The sequence below is a fragment of the Aquarana catesbeiana genome, linkage group LG01 (genome assembly GCF_042186555.1).
Source record: "Aquarana catesbeiana isolate 2022-GZ linkage group LG01, ASM4218655v1, whole genome shotgun sequence".
Classification (NCBI taxonomy): domain Eukaryota; kingdom Metazoa; phylum Chordata; class Amphibia; order Anura; family Ranidae; genus Aquarana; species Aquarana catesbeiana.
In genome coordinates, this window is record NC_133324.1 from 271,263,127 (window position 1) to 271,284,070 (window position 20,944).

The window sequence follows — 20,944 nt, forward strand, 5'->3', positions numbered from 1 at the left end:
ATTATATATAATATAATATATATTATATTATTATAAACGTTTTATAATTTTACCACTTTCCCTCGGGAAGGTTTTACCCCCTTCATGACCAGGCCATTTTTTGCTATTCAGCACTGTGCTACTTTAACTGGTAATTGCGTGGTCATACAACACTGTACACGAATGAAATTTATATGATTTTTTTCAAAATGAATGTTAAAGTGTAGGAATGGCGCTATTCCCCTCTTAATAAAGTGCCTGATGGTTTACAGTGCAGAGATGTGCTAAAGCTGTAACCCCTAGGGATGCACCGAATGAGTTTTTTGTGGCCGAAACCAATACCGAAAATAAATCTTCCTTGATCCCGAAAACCGATACCGAAACAGCACCGAAACCGAAATAGGCTTTTTTTTTAATCTATTACCCCAAAAAATTATTGGATATACAAAATTGTGTTACATTCATATTCATTATATTATTTATATTCGACTTAATCATTAATTTTATGAAGAAAAGAATACTACAATCCAGTAATGTCCAAAAGTACTTTAATAAAAAGTAACCCACATAAAATTGGACAGTGGACACAGAAGATAAAAATAAAATAAGACTGCAGTCAGTGCACATTGCACCACCATACCAAATAAAACAGGCATACAAAAATAAAATAAATAATAATATTAATAATAATAATTAATTTAATATTAATATAAAAATGCCAAAGACTGACTTTTTTATATTTTATTAATTTCCAACTTACATCAGAACTAGTAATTCAGTTCTCTCTCCCTAAGGTTTCAGCGGCTGGATGTGCGATAAGTGTATTTATGTAGCTGCGGGTTACATACATAGTCATACAGTAGACTGCACTGCGTTCCGGTCCCGGGTATGGGCGGAGACATCCTGGAACACAGACTAGTCTACAGCAGCGGTGCGCAGCCAATCACAGCAAGCAATGTAGACTAGTCTGTGTTTATGGAAGTCACCACCCATACCCGGAACACAGTGTGGTACTGTAGTATGTAGACAGCCACAGATACAGAATATACAGTTTTGCACATGCAGCGGGCTGACAGCTTAGGGAGAGACAATGATATAGTTTGGCCCAACAACAGAACAAACTATACATGTAAGTAGTACTTTAAAGAACAACTCTCTCAACTAACCATAACAGATATATGGCAGAAGGCCGTTATTCTGTTTCACAGTTTCTGTAAATATAACATAGTACAGTGCTATCTGCTATGCTATAATAATATTTTTATTTTATTATTTTCTTTCAACTTAAATGAGAACAAGTAGTTTTTTTCCCCAAGTTCTCTCCCTAAGGTGTCAGCGGCTGGATGTGCAATATAAAAGTGTATGTATATAGCTGCGGGTTAGATACATACTAGTCATACAGTAGACCTCACTGTGTTCCGGCCCCGGGTATGGGTGGAGACATCCTGAAAGTGGAACACAGACTAGTCTACAGCAGCGGTGCTCAGCCAATCACAGCAAGCAATGTAGACTAGTCTGTGTTTATGGAAGTCACCGCCCATACCCGGAACACAGTGCTGTATAGCACTGTAGTATGTAGACAGCCGCAGATACAGAACATACAGTTTTGCATTTGCACACGCAGCGGGCTGACAGCTTAGGGAGAGACATAGTTTAACTTTAGCCCAACAGCAACAAACTATGGTACAGTAGTTCAAAAGCTGGAGTTCTCTCTTAAATTGAAGTGCAAAAAACTGTAGAAGAACTACAATGAACAACCAACAAATGGCACAACTAGACAATTGGAACATACTAGGTAGTCAGTCATACTATGTTGTATAGTATGTTGTATGTTCCAATTGTCCAATAGCACAGTCCAATACCAATTCAGTTACTATGTTCAACATGGTAAATGAATTGGTCTATGCTACAGATTTTTAAATCTATTTCAGTAAAAGTGGCAGATTTCGCTTTAAGAACAAAAGCTGTTCAGCTTTCTCACAGGAGAGACGGTTTCTCTTCTCTTCAAGAATATGAGATGCTAGACTGAATAGTCTCTCACTCTCTGGTACTGGTGCTTGGGGCAGATAAATATCTGCATGCAATCTGTGCAAGCAAGGGAAAACGTTCTTTGTTAATGCACCAGTACTCAAGGGGATTGTCGCTTCTGTCAATAGGCTGTTCAGCTAAATAAATGTCCAGCTGTTGGGTAGCTGCACTTGTGGCACAGCTATGGATTGGGGTGCATTCGTGTAAAATTTCTTCAAACATATCAGATATGGAGGGAGTGTGTTCCTCTTCACTTGTATGCGACCGTTTCTCACTTTCCTCTGTGCGACACCTCGAAACTCCTTCACTAGATGCTTCCACCACCTCCATTTGTGCCAGTATCATTTCCCGTGCACGCTGCTTTTTCCTCACATTAAAGTAATGCTCTTTAAATCGAGGATCTAGAACTGTTGCAACGCAGTACAGAGGTTTGGACTCAGTGTCTTGAAACCGGTTTGTTACGGCCTCCAGTAGAGTGGTTTTAGCCGTTTTTACGCCATGGACTGTTTCTACCTCTTTTCCAAGCAGACGCTTCAGTGCAGCAATCAAGGGGATAACTTCAGCAATGGAAGCATTAGCTGAGCTTATTTCTTTTGTTAACTGTTCAAATGGAGATAGAAGAGACAAACTATTTTCAACTAACGTCCACTGATGTGCACTCAGTGTTGCTGGCAGCTCGTAATCTGCAATGTATGCAGCTAAAACACGCTTTTGTTCAAAAAGACTTTGTAGCATATAGTAGGTGCTGTTCCAATGAGTGGCTACATCTTGCTGCAGTTGTTTCGGTGCCATTCCAAACTGCATCTGCAAAGCTTGTAATCTGGAATAAGCAAGCGGAGAATGCTTAAAGTGACCCACAATTTTTCTTCCTTTTGATACAATATCAGATATGGTAGCAGCTGCAGGCATCATCCTAGTACCGTTTTTTACAGCGGGCGATCGGCTTTCCGGATATAACAATCGATGCGGCTAAAAGCCGTTCGGCTGTTGTACCGGAGCAGCGGGAGGGGACACCCCCCCTCCCGCCGCTGTTACCGGGCCTCCCGTTCGATCGGGAGGCCCGGTGACCAATCGGCTGCCTCCGGCAGCTGGGGGCGGGCTGGAACGAAGCTGTGGGCGGCTTCATTACAGCCTTCTAAATGTAAACACGGAAGCGACGTCATGACGTCACTTCCCGTTTACTTGGCTGCCAATGGCGCCGATTTTAAAAAGATACACAGTATTCAGAATCGCCGTTTTCGGCGATCTGAATACTTTGAAGTGCAAAGGAGGGATCGGGGGTCTTTTAGACCCCCGATCCCTACATTAATAGTACCTGTCACCACCTATTACTGTCACAAGGGATGTTTACATTCCTTGTGACAGCAATATAAGTCATCAAAAATTTTTTTTTTTAACACAATTTATAAATATAAAAATTAATAAAATAAATAAGAAAAAAAAATTTCTCAAGTCATCTTCCAGGACGGCACACCTGAGAGATGAGAGGCTCCTCCCCACAGGAAACACAATCAATCAACAGCTGTTTTAAGTCCACACCCTTCCCCTTGATCCTCAGTTTTTGATTGTGTTTCTCCCTACACAGCGAAACTGTTTGTTTTTTTCCAAATGACCGAAGCCTGGGGCTGGTGGTCTCCCCCTGGGAGCCGGACCAAATGCCTGGGAAGCCTCTGGGTCTGGCAGGATATATTTATCCTTCCCAGGGGGGTTCCCCTATCCTTTCTTCAGGGGGGGCAGCAGAAACTAGGAAAGCCCCCCTGAGAGCTGAAGGCCCCTGGGTACAGTGGTGTACCCAGAACTTCAGGGGCCTTTATCCTGTCTCCCCCCTTACCTGTCCGGACGGCCATTCAGACGGGGGGTGCTGGCCGTCGGTTTTTTCCAGGGGGATCGTATCCCCTGACTCCTGGGTCCCTGGTAGCTCGCGTGGGCTGCTTGGGAGGGCACCGCCTGAACGACCCGCGTTCTTACCCATAAGGGAAGGCTGAGAGTCAGCAGGAGGCGGCGCCCACATCCTCCTTTCGAAGAGGCACCAGTTCACTATGGTGAATGTCTGCCTAAACCACCTCAGATGGGAATGAGGAACGTACGGCATTGCCCCCCCCCCCCCCCCCCCATGTGTATATACTGACTGGACAGTGCAGGACACAGCCTAACCTTGCAGCTCCCTACAGGGACAGCAGTTGTTGTGGGGGGGGGGGGGGGGCACTTTGGCGGCTATCCTTCTTGCGTGTGGACCATAAGGATGGAAAAGCAAGCCCGGTGGCTGTGGCAAAAGGGGAAGACGACAACAGTGAGTCAAAAATCCCCAATCCCAGCCAGATGGTTTCTGGGCATTTGAGATAATCTCCCCTGGGGTCTGGATTCAAATAGCCCAGAAGCTTTTGCTAAAGACACCAGCCACAGCTCCCTCTTACATCAGAGATGCTGTATGGTGGTGCAGAGGAGTGAGTGTGCCTAAACCACCTCAGATGGGAAAGAGGTAGGTAAGGCATTTTTTCCCCTTCCACCTGTATTTACTGAGTGGTGCAGTGCAGGACCTGGGGTCTCCATAACAAAATAGCCCAGAAGCTACTGCTAAAAACCACCAGCCACAGCTTCCTCTTATAGTAGACACTGTGGTTATCACAACAGTAGGTTGCCAGCCTCTCCCTACATACCCGGTTGTGGTACATTAGTAAGGGTGAATATAGCAAAGAGGGTGACCTGGTAGAACAAAGAGTTCCTTACTGGCCAGGTATACCACTGAACAAGTTATTAATGGTGCAATGGTTGAAGGATTCAGGAGTAAGATCCCTTGCTCAGCAGGTGCACTAGGTTATCTGGCCCTATTAGCCCAGCTGCTAGGAATCTGCTTAAAGTTGCTCCAAGATGCTTAAAAGCTGACCTAACTTTCAACAGTGTGGCAGGGACCAAGGTTCTGTGTGGCACAGTAGGGGTTCCCTTGTGACAGATCCTCCTTTTGGGGGTTGCTTGCTATGGGTAACTTTTCATAAGCTCCAACCTCCCACTCCACCCTTACATTGTGGTTATATTTTAATGCAGGGGGTAAGAAAAACCTTTTTGTTGGTTTGGGCGACAGTCCACTCAGTGACAGATCTAAAAGCGATTTACCATAAATCGTTTTCCTATATCCTTTGATTAAGGATTTTCTGTGCAAACATATGCATGAGCTAGATGGCTATATGATTGCTTCTTTAAGGCCTGCAGGTGGCTATTTACCTCCAGGCTAAATTAGTAACCACCCTTTCTAGAGGTCTTATATTGGTCTCTAGGGCTGGGCTCATTGAAACTTTAGTTATTGATCAGCCCCACCTGTGTATGAGCTGGCTAGCGTTTGCTCAATCTACGGAGGTAAGGTAGGACAACAGCTACTATAGTAAGGTGTCCAACCATTTTAGGATTGGTTCCTTCACTGGTGGTGAAGGATTAGTATCTACAGCCCAGGCTATGCCTATGAAATAAATTGCCCATTTGGTTATTTCATAAAGGGATACAACATGACTCCTTCTTGGCTGCTCACCAGTAGACCTCAGTAGTGAAGGTTTGTCCTTGCTGGGGTGTTTGGTGGCACAACTAAAGTACACATTGAGATTTGTGACATCTCTGCTGAAGCTTGTTGGGTATCCTTTATATCCTAAAGGTACTGCTTTGTTTGGCTACAGATCAGAAAATACAACAGGGAAGGTGGTCTGTACTTTCTGGTTTTGTGCCGCACGCCAGAAACGCACATCATTGAGTCTGGTGATAACATTTCTGCTCATAGTTATATTGCTGCACATCAGACTTACACAAGATTGAGGTCTGTCTGTGGGGTTTTTGTGTCCTGTATTACTGCCTTATTGGTTACTTATCAGAAAGGCAGCAGGAAAGATTGATGGTCCTGATTTGTCGGGCTCCATAACAGAAGTACAAATTGAACCTGTGCCAGGGGTAGTACATATACTGCCTTTAGTAATCGGTACAGCACCACAAGGTGACGTTGTGCTGATTCAGACAGTGCTATTAACGGCAATAGCTGCCGATCTTAGGCATGTGATTTGACATGTTGAGTCGCATGCCAAATCGCTTCAATATGGATGTGCTATCTCTATTCAGAATTGTTAGATTGTTGCACATCAGAGATATACACGATTGAGGTTTGTCTGTGGGTCCTGTATTACTGCCTTATTGGTTGCTTATCAGAAAGGCAGCAGTGAAGATGGATTGTCCTGATTTTGTTGGAAAATACAAATTGAACCTGTGCCATGGGTAGTACACATACTGCTATTGGTAATCGGTGCAGCACCACAAAGTGACGTCGTGCTGATTCAGACAGTGCTATTAACGGCAATGGCTGCCTATTTTAGGCATGCGATTTTGACATGTTGAGTCACATGCCAAATCACTTGAATATGGATGTGCTATCTCTATTCAAGATTGTTGTTGCACATCAGACACATACAAGATTGAAGGTTGTCTGTCCTTTATGTCTTTCATTTACTGCCTTATTGGCTGCATATCAAAGGACACAACAGTGAAGGTTGTTTGTCTTTTTCTGATTTGTTTTTGCTGCTCAGCAGGGAGACACATTGAGGGTGATGACATCTCTGCTCATTATTGGTATATGCTACACATCAGACATACACAAAGATTGAACATTGTTTGTGTCCTGTAGGTCCTATATTTACTGCCTTATCGTCCGTATATCAGAAAGGCACAGCAGTAAGTGGTGTTTTTCATTGATCTTCCTTGCTGTTAGATATACACAGTAGGGGGTTGTTGGCTGCACTCCTCCAGGGAGCCACAGCATGGGGTCCCCTTGTTTGTTCGACCTGAAAACTGCTTTTCTTGCGACCTGTGTAATCTTGAGGTCTGTGGTTCCGTAAGCAGGGACTGCTGGAGACGCTGCGACCTGGAGTCGCACAGTCACGAATGGTACCCTTTGGAAGCCATAGTATATGACTTCTCATGCATCTTGCAGTCCCAAGTGGCAGGTTGGGTCGCACGGGTGTGGGAACCCTAAGCTTATCTGTCCCTTCTGGTTCAGGTTTTGCAACGCAGCAGAAATACTCATTGTGGAGTTATTGCCTTATTTTGCAGTAGACCAGAAAGATCGCAGCTGTAAAGGCTGTCTGTTGTTTCTTTGTTTTTATGTTGCTGCACAGCAGAAATACTCAACATTGGAGCTTATTGGTGCTTTCTGTTTCATATTGCCTTACCTTATGGCACTTCAGAAAAACACAATGCTGTAGGTTGCTTGTGTTCTTTCTCTGTTGGTTCTATGTAACTGCACTACAGAACTGCATAACAGGAAGGATGGTCTTATAACTGTACTTGGTGGTTTGTCATAAATACGCAACATAGAAGTTTGGGTCTTTCTGTCTTCTCTTTATGGCCTTGTTTTACCGTACATCAGTAAAACACCACTGTAAAAGGGGGTTCCCGTCCTTTCTGTATTTACCAGTTATGACCTAGCTAGCTGCACTTCAGAAATGCGCAGCATTTAAGGTGTGTTTGTGTCTTAATGCTTACATATTGGCCGCACATCAGAAAACCAGACTGTGAGGTTCAGATTTGGGTCTCTTCCCATATTTGATATTTTGGTTTAGCTAGTCACACTCAGATACACAACATTGTTGTCTATGCTTGTGTCCTTTCTGTCTAAATCTAGAATGTCCACAATCTATGATTTTTTTTATTTGTGATATTAATAATACATGTATCACCTTTTTGTATTTCAGCCTTCTCTTCCGTGGAAGGGCCAGGAGTTCTGGCTGCAGATGTCACATGTCAGAAAGCCTCGACCCCTTACATTCAGGGATGCCAGAACCATTTCCTAGGGTTGAAGCCCAGTAGAGTTATGGGTCACTGGGGGAAGGCGATAATGAATCGCCCTGTTTAATAAGAACTTAGGAAGTTCGGTTCAGAGGAGTTTTATGGCCTGAATATGAAGTATAGAGATGTATACTCGACCAAATAGGTTACGGCTTGGTGCATGGCCTTCATTTTGCCCTTCTAGCAAAACTAGATGTAGCAATATGAGTGTTCTTCTCCTGCTATAGATGTTAATCTCCTGAGTAGGCTCTCAGGCGTAAGCAAAACTATAGATTGGGCATGCCTTAAACCCAGGGATTAAGTTTTTGTTAATCTATTTCCCTTAAGTAGGTTTCCCTTCAGTCTTTGCTGACGTAAAGATAAAAATGAACAAAAAGGGGTTGTCTGTCAGGGGCCCCCCTTTTTTGGCAGTTTTATTTCCCTGGACAGGGTTGTGTTAAGACAGGCCCCCTTATGGATCAATGTAGTGTCCTTGTCTTACAACACAGGTCTCCGATTAATCTTTTTAGTGGTTCTAAGCAGCACCTATAGGCAGAATAGGCCATTGTTGTTAGATGTGTGACAGGCAACATTGATAACCTACAAGTTTAACATGTTTTCTGATTCCATCTTTAAGAGCCCACTCCACCTAGATCCTGCATCCGAAACAGAAGGCAGGGACACCGGTGGAGTAGACCGGCAGATCAGCCGCATGATCCAGCTAAGATACCTTCATCAAGCATATGGAGTGAAGGTAAAGCTTACTGCAGAACCGAAGTTCGCCAAGAGGGTCTTGCAGTGGTCCCACCCTAAGGTAGGCCTGAGGTACTTGATTATCCTCTCAGGTGTGCTGTCCTGGAAGATGACTTGAGAAAAGTACTAGTTACTTACCGGTAACTGTCTTTCTAGGAAATCTTCCAGGACGGCAGGCCTACTTCCCACCCGTTGGAGGAGGGAAAATTTTAGAACACTAGAAGGAGAGTGCCTATGAGGAATGATTTCCCTTGTGAACCAGGTTCAGGAGTTACTTCTCTACAAACTGAGGATCAAGGGGAAGGGTGTGGACTTAAAACAGCTGTTGATTGATTGTGTTTCCTGTGGGGAGGAGCCTCTCATCTCTCAGGTGTGCCGTCCTGGAAGATTTCCTAGAAAGACAGTTACCGGTAAGTAACTAGTACTTTTTTTTTTAAAGCGTCCCCGCGCGCTCACGCAGCAAAGAAAATGCATATGGAAGTTGCGCCCGCATATGTAAACGATGTTCAAATCACACATGTGAGGTATCGCCGCGATCGTCAGAATGAGAGCAACAATTCTAGCACTGGACCTCCTCTGTAACTCTAACCTGGTAACCGTAAAAAAAATTTAAAGCGTCGCCTATGGAAATTCTTAGGTACTGTACTTTGTCGCCATTCCACGAGTGCGTGCAATTATAAAGCGTGACATGTTTGGTATCTATTTCCTCGGTGTAACATCATCTTTCACATTTGCGTTTAAAACACCGCTGCACAAATACCGTTTGACATAAAAAATTGCAACAATCTCCATTTTATTCTCTAGATTCTCTGCTAAAAATATATATATATATATATATATATATATATATATATATATATATATATATATATATATATACCCTGTTTCCCCGAAAATAAGACCTAGCGTGATTGTCGGTGATGGCTGCAATATAAGCCCTACCCCCCAAATAAGCCCTAGTTTAATTACTTGTAGGTCTTATTTTCAGGGTAGGGTTTATTTTCGGGGAAACAGGGTAGGGATTATTTGGGGGGTAGGGCTTATATTGCAGCCATCACCGACAATCACGCTAGGTCTTATTTTCGGGGAAACAGGGTATATATATATATATATATATATATATATATAATGTTTGGGGGTTCTAAGTAATTTTCTAGCAAAAAATATGGATTTTAACTTGTAAACACCAAATTTCAAAAATAGGCTTAGTCATGAAAGGGATTTATAGAAATATACGTCACAGATCCCAAATTGAATAAGTGTGTTATACCCTCTGGCGGGTGTTAAAGTGATGAACTCCACTCATGCGATAATCATGCAGCCAACAATTTGATTCTCTGGTAGTAGAGTTATGTGATGAACTAAAAAAATAAATATGTGCACCAGAAACAATAGGTAGAATAGGTGTGTTATATCCTCTGTTGGGTGTCAAAGTGATAAAATACACTCATACAGTAATTATACAGCAAACAAATAATAAAACACGAAATAATAAACTAAGAGTGTTGCACCCTCTGGGAATAGAGGATGTTTTAAAAGAAAACACTTATTTGCAAGCTAAGTGATAAGTGTGTTTGATCCTCTGTGTCAGAAATCAAACCATAAACATATAACCACAAGTATAAATTATTTCATATTAAACAGCTAGATATTAAATGTAAAATAAAAAATTGAAAATATAAAGTGTGGAAAAAATAGTCCAACTGTTTCAATAGTGACTTTGCGCTTCAAACTGTGTAGCTTTCTGGAGCGTGCTGGATGGTCTGCACCTCAAAAATTGGCCTTTCCCCAAGTTGTCACATGCAGGAGAGGAATGCCCATAGCGTGATATTGTTTTAAAAAACTTTTATTTTAAATATATAGGTATGTACTCACATTGAGTCAGAAAATTACATTCAGCTTTAAAATCAAGTAAAAATGGAGCCGGCGGCGTATACAAACGATCGCCGCTCCGACCAGAAGTGATGCAAAGACGTACGGTACCGACCCAGGGGCAGGGGGTGTAACACACCTTACACAAAAAAATGATAAATATTTTTTTGATTTTAAAGCTGGTCAGTTATTTGAGTTTATCATTTCTTTCAAGGAGAGTAACATCACTACATAAAACCTTTCTGACATAGGAACTGACCATATCAGGCAGAGGGTTTAACATCGGGGGTTACAGCTTTAGCACATCTCTGCACTGTAAACCATCAGGCACTTTATTAAGAGGAGAATAGCGCCATTCCTATTAACATTCATTTTGCATACTCCACTAGGGTGGTAGTATTATGTAGAGGCAGCAATTCCCTTTTTTCTTTTAAATATCTCTTTATATATATATATATATCTCCTATCATTTTACATACATAACTGTGACATTTATTTATTATTCATTTATTTACTGGACCTTACTATTAGGACCACTATCTTCTTCCTTCTTTTTTGCTTGATAGATACCGTAGCGCAGGGTCAACCACTAATTTTCATGATTTTTTTTCACACAAATAGATCTTACAGTTGGTGGTATTTAAAGTGGTAGTAAACCTATTTTTAATTTTTTTTTTTTTTTTGTGTGTGTGAAATGCTTACCTTTAGAACAAAGCCCTCCAGTGGTGCACTGTCACTGCTGACAGGGCTTCCATCTTCACCCGGTCTTCCTATCAGGTTCGTGTCCTCCATCCTTCTGATTGGCCATGCCACAATGACATCACTCCCACTTTTGCGCACAAGAGTCATGGACCACGGCATGGTATGCCACCCCTTCAGAGAACATTCATCTTTGATGTCACCGACTGCATGCAGTGTGGCACGTTTAGGAGATATTCACTATACCCACAGGTAATCCTTGATATAGGCTTACCTGTAGGTACAAGTTCAAGAACAGGGTTTACTTCCACTTTAATCACTACTGGGTTTTTTATTTTTTGCTCTATAAGGCTACTTTCACACTGGCGCGGGGGGGCATTAGCGGTAAAGTTTTTTTAACCCCCGCTAGCAGCCAAATAAAGGGTTCAAAGCGCCGCTGCCAAAGCAGTTTGCAGGTGCTTCAGCAGCAGTGCCCATTGATTTCAGTGGCAGGGGCAGTGCAGGAGGGGTGTATACACCCCTCCTCCACCGCCCCAAAGATGCTGCTAGCAGGACCTTTTCTTACATCCTGCAAGCGCACCGCCCCAGTGTTTATAGCACTCGGGCTCTCACATTGGGGTTGCAGGGGAGGCGTTTTTCAGGCACAAGTGGTCCTTAAGGCGGTAGTAAACCCTCCCACATAAAAGCTATTTTAACAATATTATCAAATATTAATTAAGATTTAAATGGTCACTTTGAATAATTATAAAAGTCGTTCTTACTGTAAATATTCTTTATATTATAAACGCTTGTTCTTCATATTAGCCGATGCCATCTCCGCTGTGGTCTTCCGCGTCTGAATAAATATTTATTTCCGCCCACAGTACATATTCGTCTCCGTAATCCCACGCATGTGCAGTAATAGCAAAATATCCAAGCCTCTTCTTCGTAGCATAGCGAATCACAGCTTGTTCATTCCGTCTGTCTTCTCCACCCTGTGACATAGTGAAGAATTAGGAGGTAGCATTGCGGGATGTCAGGGCTGGCGTCTACAACAGGAAATGACGCAGCCCCGACATAGACACAGCATTTTCCTGGTGCGTCATGGCAGCATACAAATGGGTTGTGACTCCACCCCCACAACCTGATAGGACTGGTTAACTATAAATCAAAGACAGACCCGGCTCACAGCATTCTCCTTTTTTTCCCCTCACCTGATCAGGGCTGAAATCGCGAGGTATCCCTTACCGTTTGTTGGTTCAGCCTCTCCTGGGTGGAAGTCCTTCCTGTACAGTCTCTAAATGAGCCTATATGGTTGGAGCCCCATTCTGGTGATCTGGGGGGCATATTTCAGCCTCTCCTGGGTGAAAGTCCTTCCTCTACAGTTTCTAAATGAGCTATATGGTTGATGCCCCATTATGGTAGTGCAGGCTCAAAGAAAGCTTTAAACAAGCTTTGACGTTAGTGACAGCGTTTCCTTTTGCTTTCCATATGCTTTTTACTTCTTTTCTCTGTGTTATGGGCATTTGCCATTCCCAAGATGGCTGCAGCAGTCGGGTACACTCTGAGCATGAGAGGCAGGAAGTGATGCAGATATGTGTTTTCTGGCTAGAGCTTTTCCAGGATGGTGATCTGAACATGCTCAGGCACTGATATCATCACTAATGGCAAATGTGAGTTCTATATGTTTTTATGGCAGTTTTGGGCAACAAATGGTGGAGCTCTCTACTCATGCATGCTGGATGCTTATGTGGTCATTGTTTGCAGGTATGTTTTCCTTTTTATGGCATTCGCCTGTGTTTTTTTTCCCATCTCCTTCTCAGTGTTGCTCTAGGATCATTGTGCTCTTCATGACATTCACCTGGGCTCTTCCTATCCCCTTTTCAATGCTTGCTCTGGGATCAGTTTCCACTAGTGCGACTTGTCACTGCAAAGTCGCATGACAAGCCGTACCCCATGATTTCCAATGAGTACCATTCATATCTGTATTCATAGACCTTAAGAATACAGAGGCATTGCTTCAAGTTGCATCAAATTTGCGGCAAAATCATGCGACTTTCAGGTCGCAATAGTGTAGACTTAGCATTATGCTGTTCTTCATTTCAGTCTGCTGCTTTGCTCTGTTTCTATGAGAAACGCTGTCCAGTCAGACCACCCATTGCCTTTAAGGTATAGGGATTAGGTAAGTAGTGAAGATTGAGAAAAAGAGAGCCAATATCTATAGTCCTGTAAGGACTACAAGATGGAGGGAGCCTTCTGACGGTCAAGACAAGTCACCATCTAAGAACAGACATCAAGGCAATGTTAATTAAACACATCACCTCACCCCTCATTATCATTGCTCCCCGTTTACAAACATCACAAGTTACCAGGCCTAATATTCGCTGCATTTGTTGTGGAAAGTCATTGCCTGCCTTAGCTAGTATGTCATATCTGCCTGGAACAAGCACTATACAGCCCTGCAAGGACCTCAAGGTGAAGAGAGCCTGCTAAAAGCAAGGCAACATTGATCAATGTCATCATCTCACCTCTCATTTTGTTTGCTCCCCGTTTACAAACACCACAGATTACCAGCGCTAATGCTTGCTGCATTCTTGGTGGAAAGTCATTGATTGACAAGCTACAGTGCATGAATTGCCTAGCACTTCCAACCAGAGCCAGTAGGTGGTGTCCAAATAGGAAAGCTTGCCATGAGACTAAAGCATTACAGGGACCACAAGCTTTGAAGATTGCCCAATAGAGACTTTTTTTTTTTTTTTTTTTTTTTTTTTGCAAGGGCAGCTAAGGATGCAATTGCCTGGGTTGAAATGGAGGAAACGCTCCACAAGGTTAGAAAGTACTAATTTCCTTCACTGAACAACTGGAAGAGTTAATCCAGGAACGCTCCACAAGGTTAGAAAGTACTAATTTCCTTCACTGAACAACTGGAAGAGTTAATCCAGGAAGAATTGAAGGGGTCAGAGAAAAATGCCCTTATAAACAGGCTGTCAAAACTCTATACCCTGAAAAAGCTAAAGGTCAACCTGCCGCAGTCTCCTCCGATGATGGATGCATCATGAATGTAGCTGGCAAGACATGTCACATTCAAGGAGGCTCTAGTCCGAAAATTAGATCTCGATCTGAAGTGCTCCTACATTCTGTAGCATCTGCAGGTGCTAGCACACCAGCAATAACCAGCCCATGTACTGAGTGAGTCTAACGGGAGTGGTTTCATAGTTATCAACCAGCTACTGCACCTGCAGGACTCTGAGGAAAGTGGCAGGGTCTGCATCCCTTTAGACGTTATTCCCTATTTGGAGTATCTTACCAAAAATTAAATTTTTATTGCAATGGATGCCAAAAAATTGACTTTTATCTTGGTGCAGACTCTGGGAAAATCAATGAACCAGTCATACAAGCAGGACGTTAATTTTGTTTGGGAGCCACATCGCACGACTGCGCAATTGTCAGTTAAAGCGACGCAGTGCCGAATTGCATAAAGTGCTCTGGTCTTTGGCCAGCCAAATGGTCCGGGGCTTAAGTGGTTAAATAACCCCGTCTGGAAGAAGTGAAGCGACAAGGTGGTAACAGCTTTGTAAGAGCTGAAATTGGCGGCATACTCTGGTAGATGTGTCAGATGTCAATTGATGTTTTTTTCAAGAGCGGTGTTCCCCGTAGTCACGGCAAGGAGTGCATTATAGCTGAAAAGCCAAGGTTGGTGGATTCCGCCCAAAAAAAAAAATGGTGCAAGACACCAGAACACAGATCCAATCTATTTGGGAGTAGACAGGATACAGCCATCTCAAGAGTGACCATTAGCAGGTCAGGGCGAATATCATCTGACAAAAAAACAGAAAATTCAAAAGGTCCAGCATACAGGTGGCGACTCCCAAGTATATACCAGCAAAATCCTACGGACCGGGAAAATGATTAGTAAACAAACTGAAGTACCCAATCATCATTCTTGAAGCTTTAAAGATCTAAGGCTCCTGTCTTAGAACAGCGGAAGTCCTTTTTAAGGGTGCACTAATCCAGGGGGTGCCTGTGCGAAGCTTACGCACACACCTGGATGGAAAACCTTCAGGATCAGTGGGCCATATTAGCTATATTGGCATGACATTGGTGGAAGTTTAAGGGAAGTCCACCTTTTTGGTACAATAACTTTTATTGAAAAAGTATAACATCATGACAAACCATACAGGGGCATAATTGAATGAACATAACGATCATATAACATTGACAGGTGGGAAGTCCACTTTTAATCTCTTCCAGTCAGCCAGGCTACCAGAGTTGATGGAAAAGTAAAAAATTCTGGTCCAGTTTGTAGCTGGATTAAAAGGAAAAAAGAAAAAAAGATCGATCGTGAAGGTTCTAGGTTCTCCAGAGGAGATGCGGATTCGGTTCATCTCTGTTCCTAACAACAAAAAATAAATAAATAAAAAATAAAAACGAGGTAATCTGTGCCCAGTGCTAAAGTAAAAAAAATAAATAAAATTGACAAGCAGCACAGGAAGTTAGAGTCGTGCAAGATGGAAAACCTCCACTCAATTATATTATTCTTAAATCTGGGAGACTGGATTCTCCTGTAGGTTTGTCAGACACCTACTTGTACCAATTCATCCTCAATTCCTCTACCGGTTTGAGTCCCTCCCCTTTCGGTCTGTACATCCCAGGGCATTCACAAAGGTCTTACTGTCTGCAATGGCAACGGGAAAAATTCACTAGAACTTCCACAAGGGAATTCATTCTCTCTCTCTCTCTCTCTCTCTCTCTCTCTCTCCCTCTCCCTCTCCCTCTCCCTCTCCCTCTCCCTCCCTCCCCCTCCCTTGTGTCAAACCAGAGAATTCTTCATGAATAAGATTTACCAAAGAATATGGGAAAATGATGCAGATCTCACACAGCAAAAGCCTGGAGTCCTTTATCTCCTAAACCAGCCAAGGTTCTACAGTTCTTTATAACTGGGGCTGGACAGGGGCCTAGGTTCAAATATGTTTAAAGCTCAAAGTTCAGCCTTGTCTTCACTTGCAAGGGTTTAAGGAGTCCTTAACCCTTTAGTGATGCAAGTCTTAAAAGGCTTGCATGAAGTTATAGACCTTCCAGGAAACCATTGTTCCCTATGTGGAACTTGCTTATGGTTCTCATTTCTATCCTACAGAATTGACTACACTCTGCAAACCCTAAAGACCGTATTTCTGGTTGCTACAACCTCTGTGAAAAAGGATGTCAGAACTGCAGGCTTTGTACTCAAGGAGCTCCACTTAATGTTCTACCCAGACAGAATAGTCCTAAAACTCCAGACTGCTTTTATCCATGGGGTATCGTTCTCCTTCCAATTTAATCAGGAAGTCAATTTGCCGTGTTTCTTGTTCGAGAGAACCACATCCCCTGGATGTTGAGCTAACGCTGGTGACCTGCTTGGCAGCTACCTTTTCATTCAGGAAAGCTAAAATATGTTCTTGGTTCCAGCGTGGCTTAAGGCAGGGTCAGTCAGCATCAACACGTTCAGTCACCTCCTAGATTGTTAAGACAATTAAAAGATCCTACTCTTCAAGGCCTTCCTGTTTTGTAGGTCTTAAGAGCACATTTACCTAGGGCAGTGCCAGCTCTGTGGACAGCTCAGCGCTGAGTGTCTCCTGAGGTTATTTGCAAGTCAGCAATATGGTCCTCTCAGGACACCTTCATTACACTTTTAATAAGTGAACCCTGCTCACGACAGTAAAATTTGGAAAATTCATGGTACATACTTGCGCTACTGATTACAAAATTTTTCTTGCACCCTCCCATATGGGGAGTTAGTCCCCTTTTGTATGCTGCCATGATGCACCAGAAAAACGGAAAATTGTATACTCCCCTTTCCGTAATTTTCCTTTCCTGGTGCATCTTCATGGCAGCATACAGATGCCCACCCAAATGGTAAGAATTACAGAGAATGCTGTGAGCCGGGTCTGTCTTTGATTTATAGTTAACCAGTCCTATCAGGTTGGGGGGGTGGAGTCACAACCCATATATATGCTGCCATAAAGATGCACCAGGAAAGGAAAATTACGGAAAGGTGAGTATACAATTTTCCGTTTTTCCGGCAGGGTTTCGGCTTGCCGGAAAGATAGAAGATATGGCGCATGCACGTTATACATCATCACTAATATAGCGATAAGTCGCAACGGAAGCAGGTAAAGAAAAAATTGATGGCAAATGATTTTAATCAATAGAATTGAGAATTCAATGCAAAGTCATACTAATGTGTATACAACCGCTTTAAAAATAACTCTGAAAAGTGACTCAGACTAGTGAATTAGATAAGTGCCTCAGACAAATTATTTAGAAAAGTCACTCAGATCAGTTATTCTGACAAGTGATTCAGATGAATAATTTTGAAAAGTGATTTGAACAAGTGGTTCTGAAAAGTGACTCTGATGCCCATACACTTGATCGGACATTCCGACAACAAAATCCATGGATTTTTTCCAACGGATGTTGTCTCAAACTTGTCTTGCATACACACGGTCACACAAAGTTGGTCGGAAATTGCGAACATCAAGAAAGCGGTGACGTACAACACGTACGACAAATTGAGAAAAATTAAGTTCAATAGCTAGTGCGGCTCTTCTGCTTGATTTCAAGCATGCGCGGAACTTTGTGCGTCGGAATTTTGTACACACGATCTGAATTTCCGAACGGATTTTGTTGTTGGAAAATTTTGAGAGCCAGATCTCAAATTTTGTGTGACGGAAAAACCGGTGGAAAATGTCCAATGGAGCCTACACACGGTTTCCCACAAAAAAGCTCCCATCGAACATTTTCCATCGGAAAATCCGACTGTGTGTACGGGGCATTAGAAGTGATTTAGACTAGAGGTCGATCGATATATCGACCGATTTTTGAGATTTTTTAATTAATCGGCATTGGCCGATTGTGCCGATTTAAAACTTCAGCGCGACTTGCAAACCACTTCTGTAATAAAAGTCAATGTAAGTTGCCTGAAGTCTTCCCATGGAGAATTGTCTCTCCTGTCTGGGCAGCCTGCCAAGTCTGAGAAAGGAAGTAAAGAGATACAATGTTTATACTTATCAATGGACTGAACTTCTTTTCAGTTTAACCCTTTAAAGACTAGGGTTCACACTGCTGCGCTGTGAATTTGTTCAGTTTTATTGTCCTGTGTGAGGTGCAATTTTACTGCAAATTTACCGCGATTTTACCGCGAATTTCAGGAGTTGGACATAGCTGCGACTGATGTTCTAGCCAATGGAATCATGATGTAAAAAAAAAAAAAAAAAAAAAAAAAAAAAGTCTTAACTTCCTGTGTACTTCCTGGTTTTTGTGGGGAGTAATGTGGTGGAATTCGCACATATCTGAACCAATAATGCGATTTCAGAACGATTTACATTGATGTCTATGGAGATTAAATTCGCAACGCAACACTGAAAACTCACACAAGACCCTTTTTTTTATCGCATCGCATTCGTAGAGGAATCGCAACGCATGTATGTGAACGACCATCATTGAAAATGATGACTTTATGGATGACATACGAATTTAGAATGTTTTTGACGCATCGCATTCGTTATGAACTCGCATCAGTGCGAACTGGCACGAAGTCCCCTTTCACACTTCTATGACTTGTCCCACGATTTTGTACTGCAAAATCGTATGACAAGTCATTCTCTATGATTTTCAATGACTACCATTCATATTGGCACGACTTTAAGTCGTGCCGACTTCAAAGTAGTCCCTGCACTACTTTGGTGCAACTTCCATGCGAGTTGATGTCCATAGACCTCAATGTTAAACCCTCAAGTAGCATGCAAATCGTACCTAAATAATATAGACACGATTTCAGTACGACTTTGTAAGCACAAGCTGAGAATGGTTAATGCCAAAGTTGTAACAAAGTCGTAAAAAGTATTACTGCTCCCAAATCACGGTAAAATCGTGCAAAAACTTAATAAAATCGTGGCCGTGAAATTGCGGTAAAATCGCGTGACTTTGAAGTCGCACAAGTGTGAAAAGGGCCTAAATCTTTTCTGACACTTGTTGCTTAATGAATTAAAAAAAAAAAAAACTAAACCGTAAAGTTAGTCCATTTTTTTTCGTCCAAAAGTTTTGATTACCTGTTTTTGTGTATTTAATAATTAAGATATAGTGTTTGTTTTTTTTTTTTTTTGTTTTTTTTAATCTAAATTATACATACAAATGAACTGATTGGAGGTTTGTTTTGTTTAATGTTTAAATGTAAGACATTTTCTGTATCACTTATTACTTAAGGCTGCTTTCACACTGGAGCGGGCAGGCGATGACGGTAAAACACTGCTAGTTTTGGCGGCGCTTTACTGTCATTTTAGCGGTGCTATTCGGCCGATGAAGGGGTTAAATGCGCCCGTGTAGTGCCGCTTCCGAAGTGCTTTGCAGGCACTTCGGCAGTGGTGCCCATTCATTTCAATGGGCAGGAGTGGTGGAGGAGCGGTATACACCGCTCCAAAGATGCTGCTTGCAGGACTTTTTTTAACATCCTGCCAGCGCATCGCCTCAGTGTGAAAGCACTCGGGCTCTCACACTGAGACTGCAGGGGAGCCGTTTTGCAGGCACTTTACAGGCATTATTTTTAGCCCAAAAGCGCCTGAAAAATGCCTCAGTGTGAAAGGGGTCTAACTGTTAGATTTTATGAGATGAAGGGGGAAAAAAAAAAAACGGCCTAACCTATCGGCCCAAAAAATCCGGCATCCTATATCGGCTATCGCCCGCCGCGATTTCTAAATGTCGGCACCAGCCAGAGAAAAATCCATATCAGTCGACCTCTAATTTAGACTAGTAACTGTGAAAAATGACTTGGACAAGTGATTCTGAAAAGTGACTTAGACAAGTGACTAAAGCTGGCCATAGTAGAAATTCAAAGAAATTTCTTAGAAAAAAAAAAAAGGTTCTAGAACATTTAGTTCATTTTTCTAATCATTAGTGAGGTCAAATCGACATTCGTTTTCCCTGACAATAAAATCCAAAGGAGCAGGATGGAAACATTTTTGCAGACAAATTATCTTCTAACAGCGTGTGTGCTTTGCAGGGCCGGTACTAGGGGTGGGTGGGAGGGGCAGCTGCCCTGGGCGGGATGATTTAATATAAGAGGGCGCAGTTTGCCGGGTACAACCCTTCCCATTCTGCAGCATATAGCACAGGCAGAGAGCGTCTTTGTCCCTGCATGTAGATCGTAGCACACCACTACACTCGCCCCCCCTGCCTGCACAGTACACAGTACTAGTCTTTCAGCAACAGTAGAGTGAAGCAGGCGGGGCACGTGAGGTTGGGAATATATCAGCACTTTCCTGAATAAGTCTACATGTATACAACTTTTCCTCTCCTGGACAGCGGCTTCCCACCCCCCTCTCCAGTCATTTTTTATAATTCCTGCTCTATCTCTCACGCTGTGGATGTCTGTGGAAGATCACCACCTCTGCCCCCCCCCCCCCAGCCTCCTGTTATCTCTCCCTGATCTAGACTATCTCAAAGCCTATCCCTGCTCTGTATAGTGACCCCCTCCCCTCCTGTGCCCTTCTCTCAGACACCTCTTCTCTACCAGCACAGCCAAACTGAGTGCTGTTCTCTCCTGTGTCTCTGTGCTGTGAAGACATACTTTCAGGCTTCATACACACATGTCTGCTCCACATGTCAATGGGTCCTATAGAACTATACATGGAGGCTTACTGAGCTCCCCAGGCATAAGAAAACAGGAGCTACTAAACCTGGCCTTAGATGGATGAAAATTTAACTGATCCAGCAAGGACTGGACAAGTTTCAATCCTTCTGTAGTCATTCTTGCTACAGAGACATCAATTTAATGATCAACTTCTCTCAAACCAGCAGAAATGTTTCC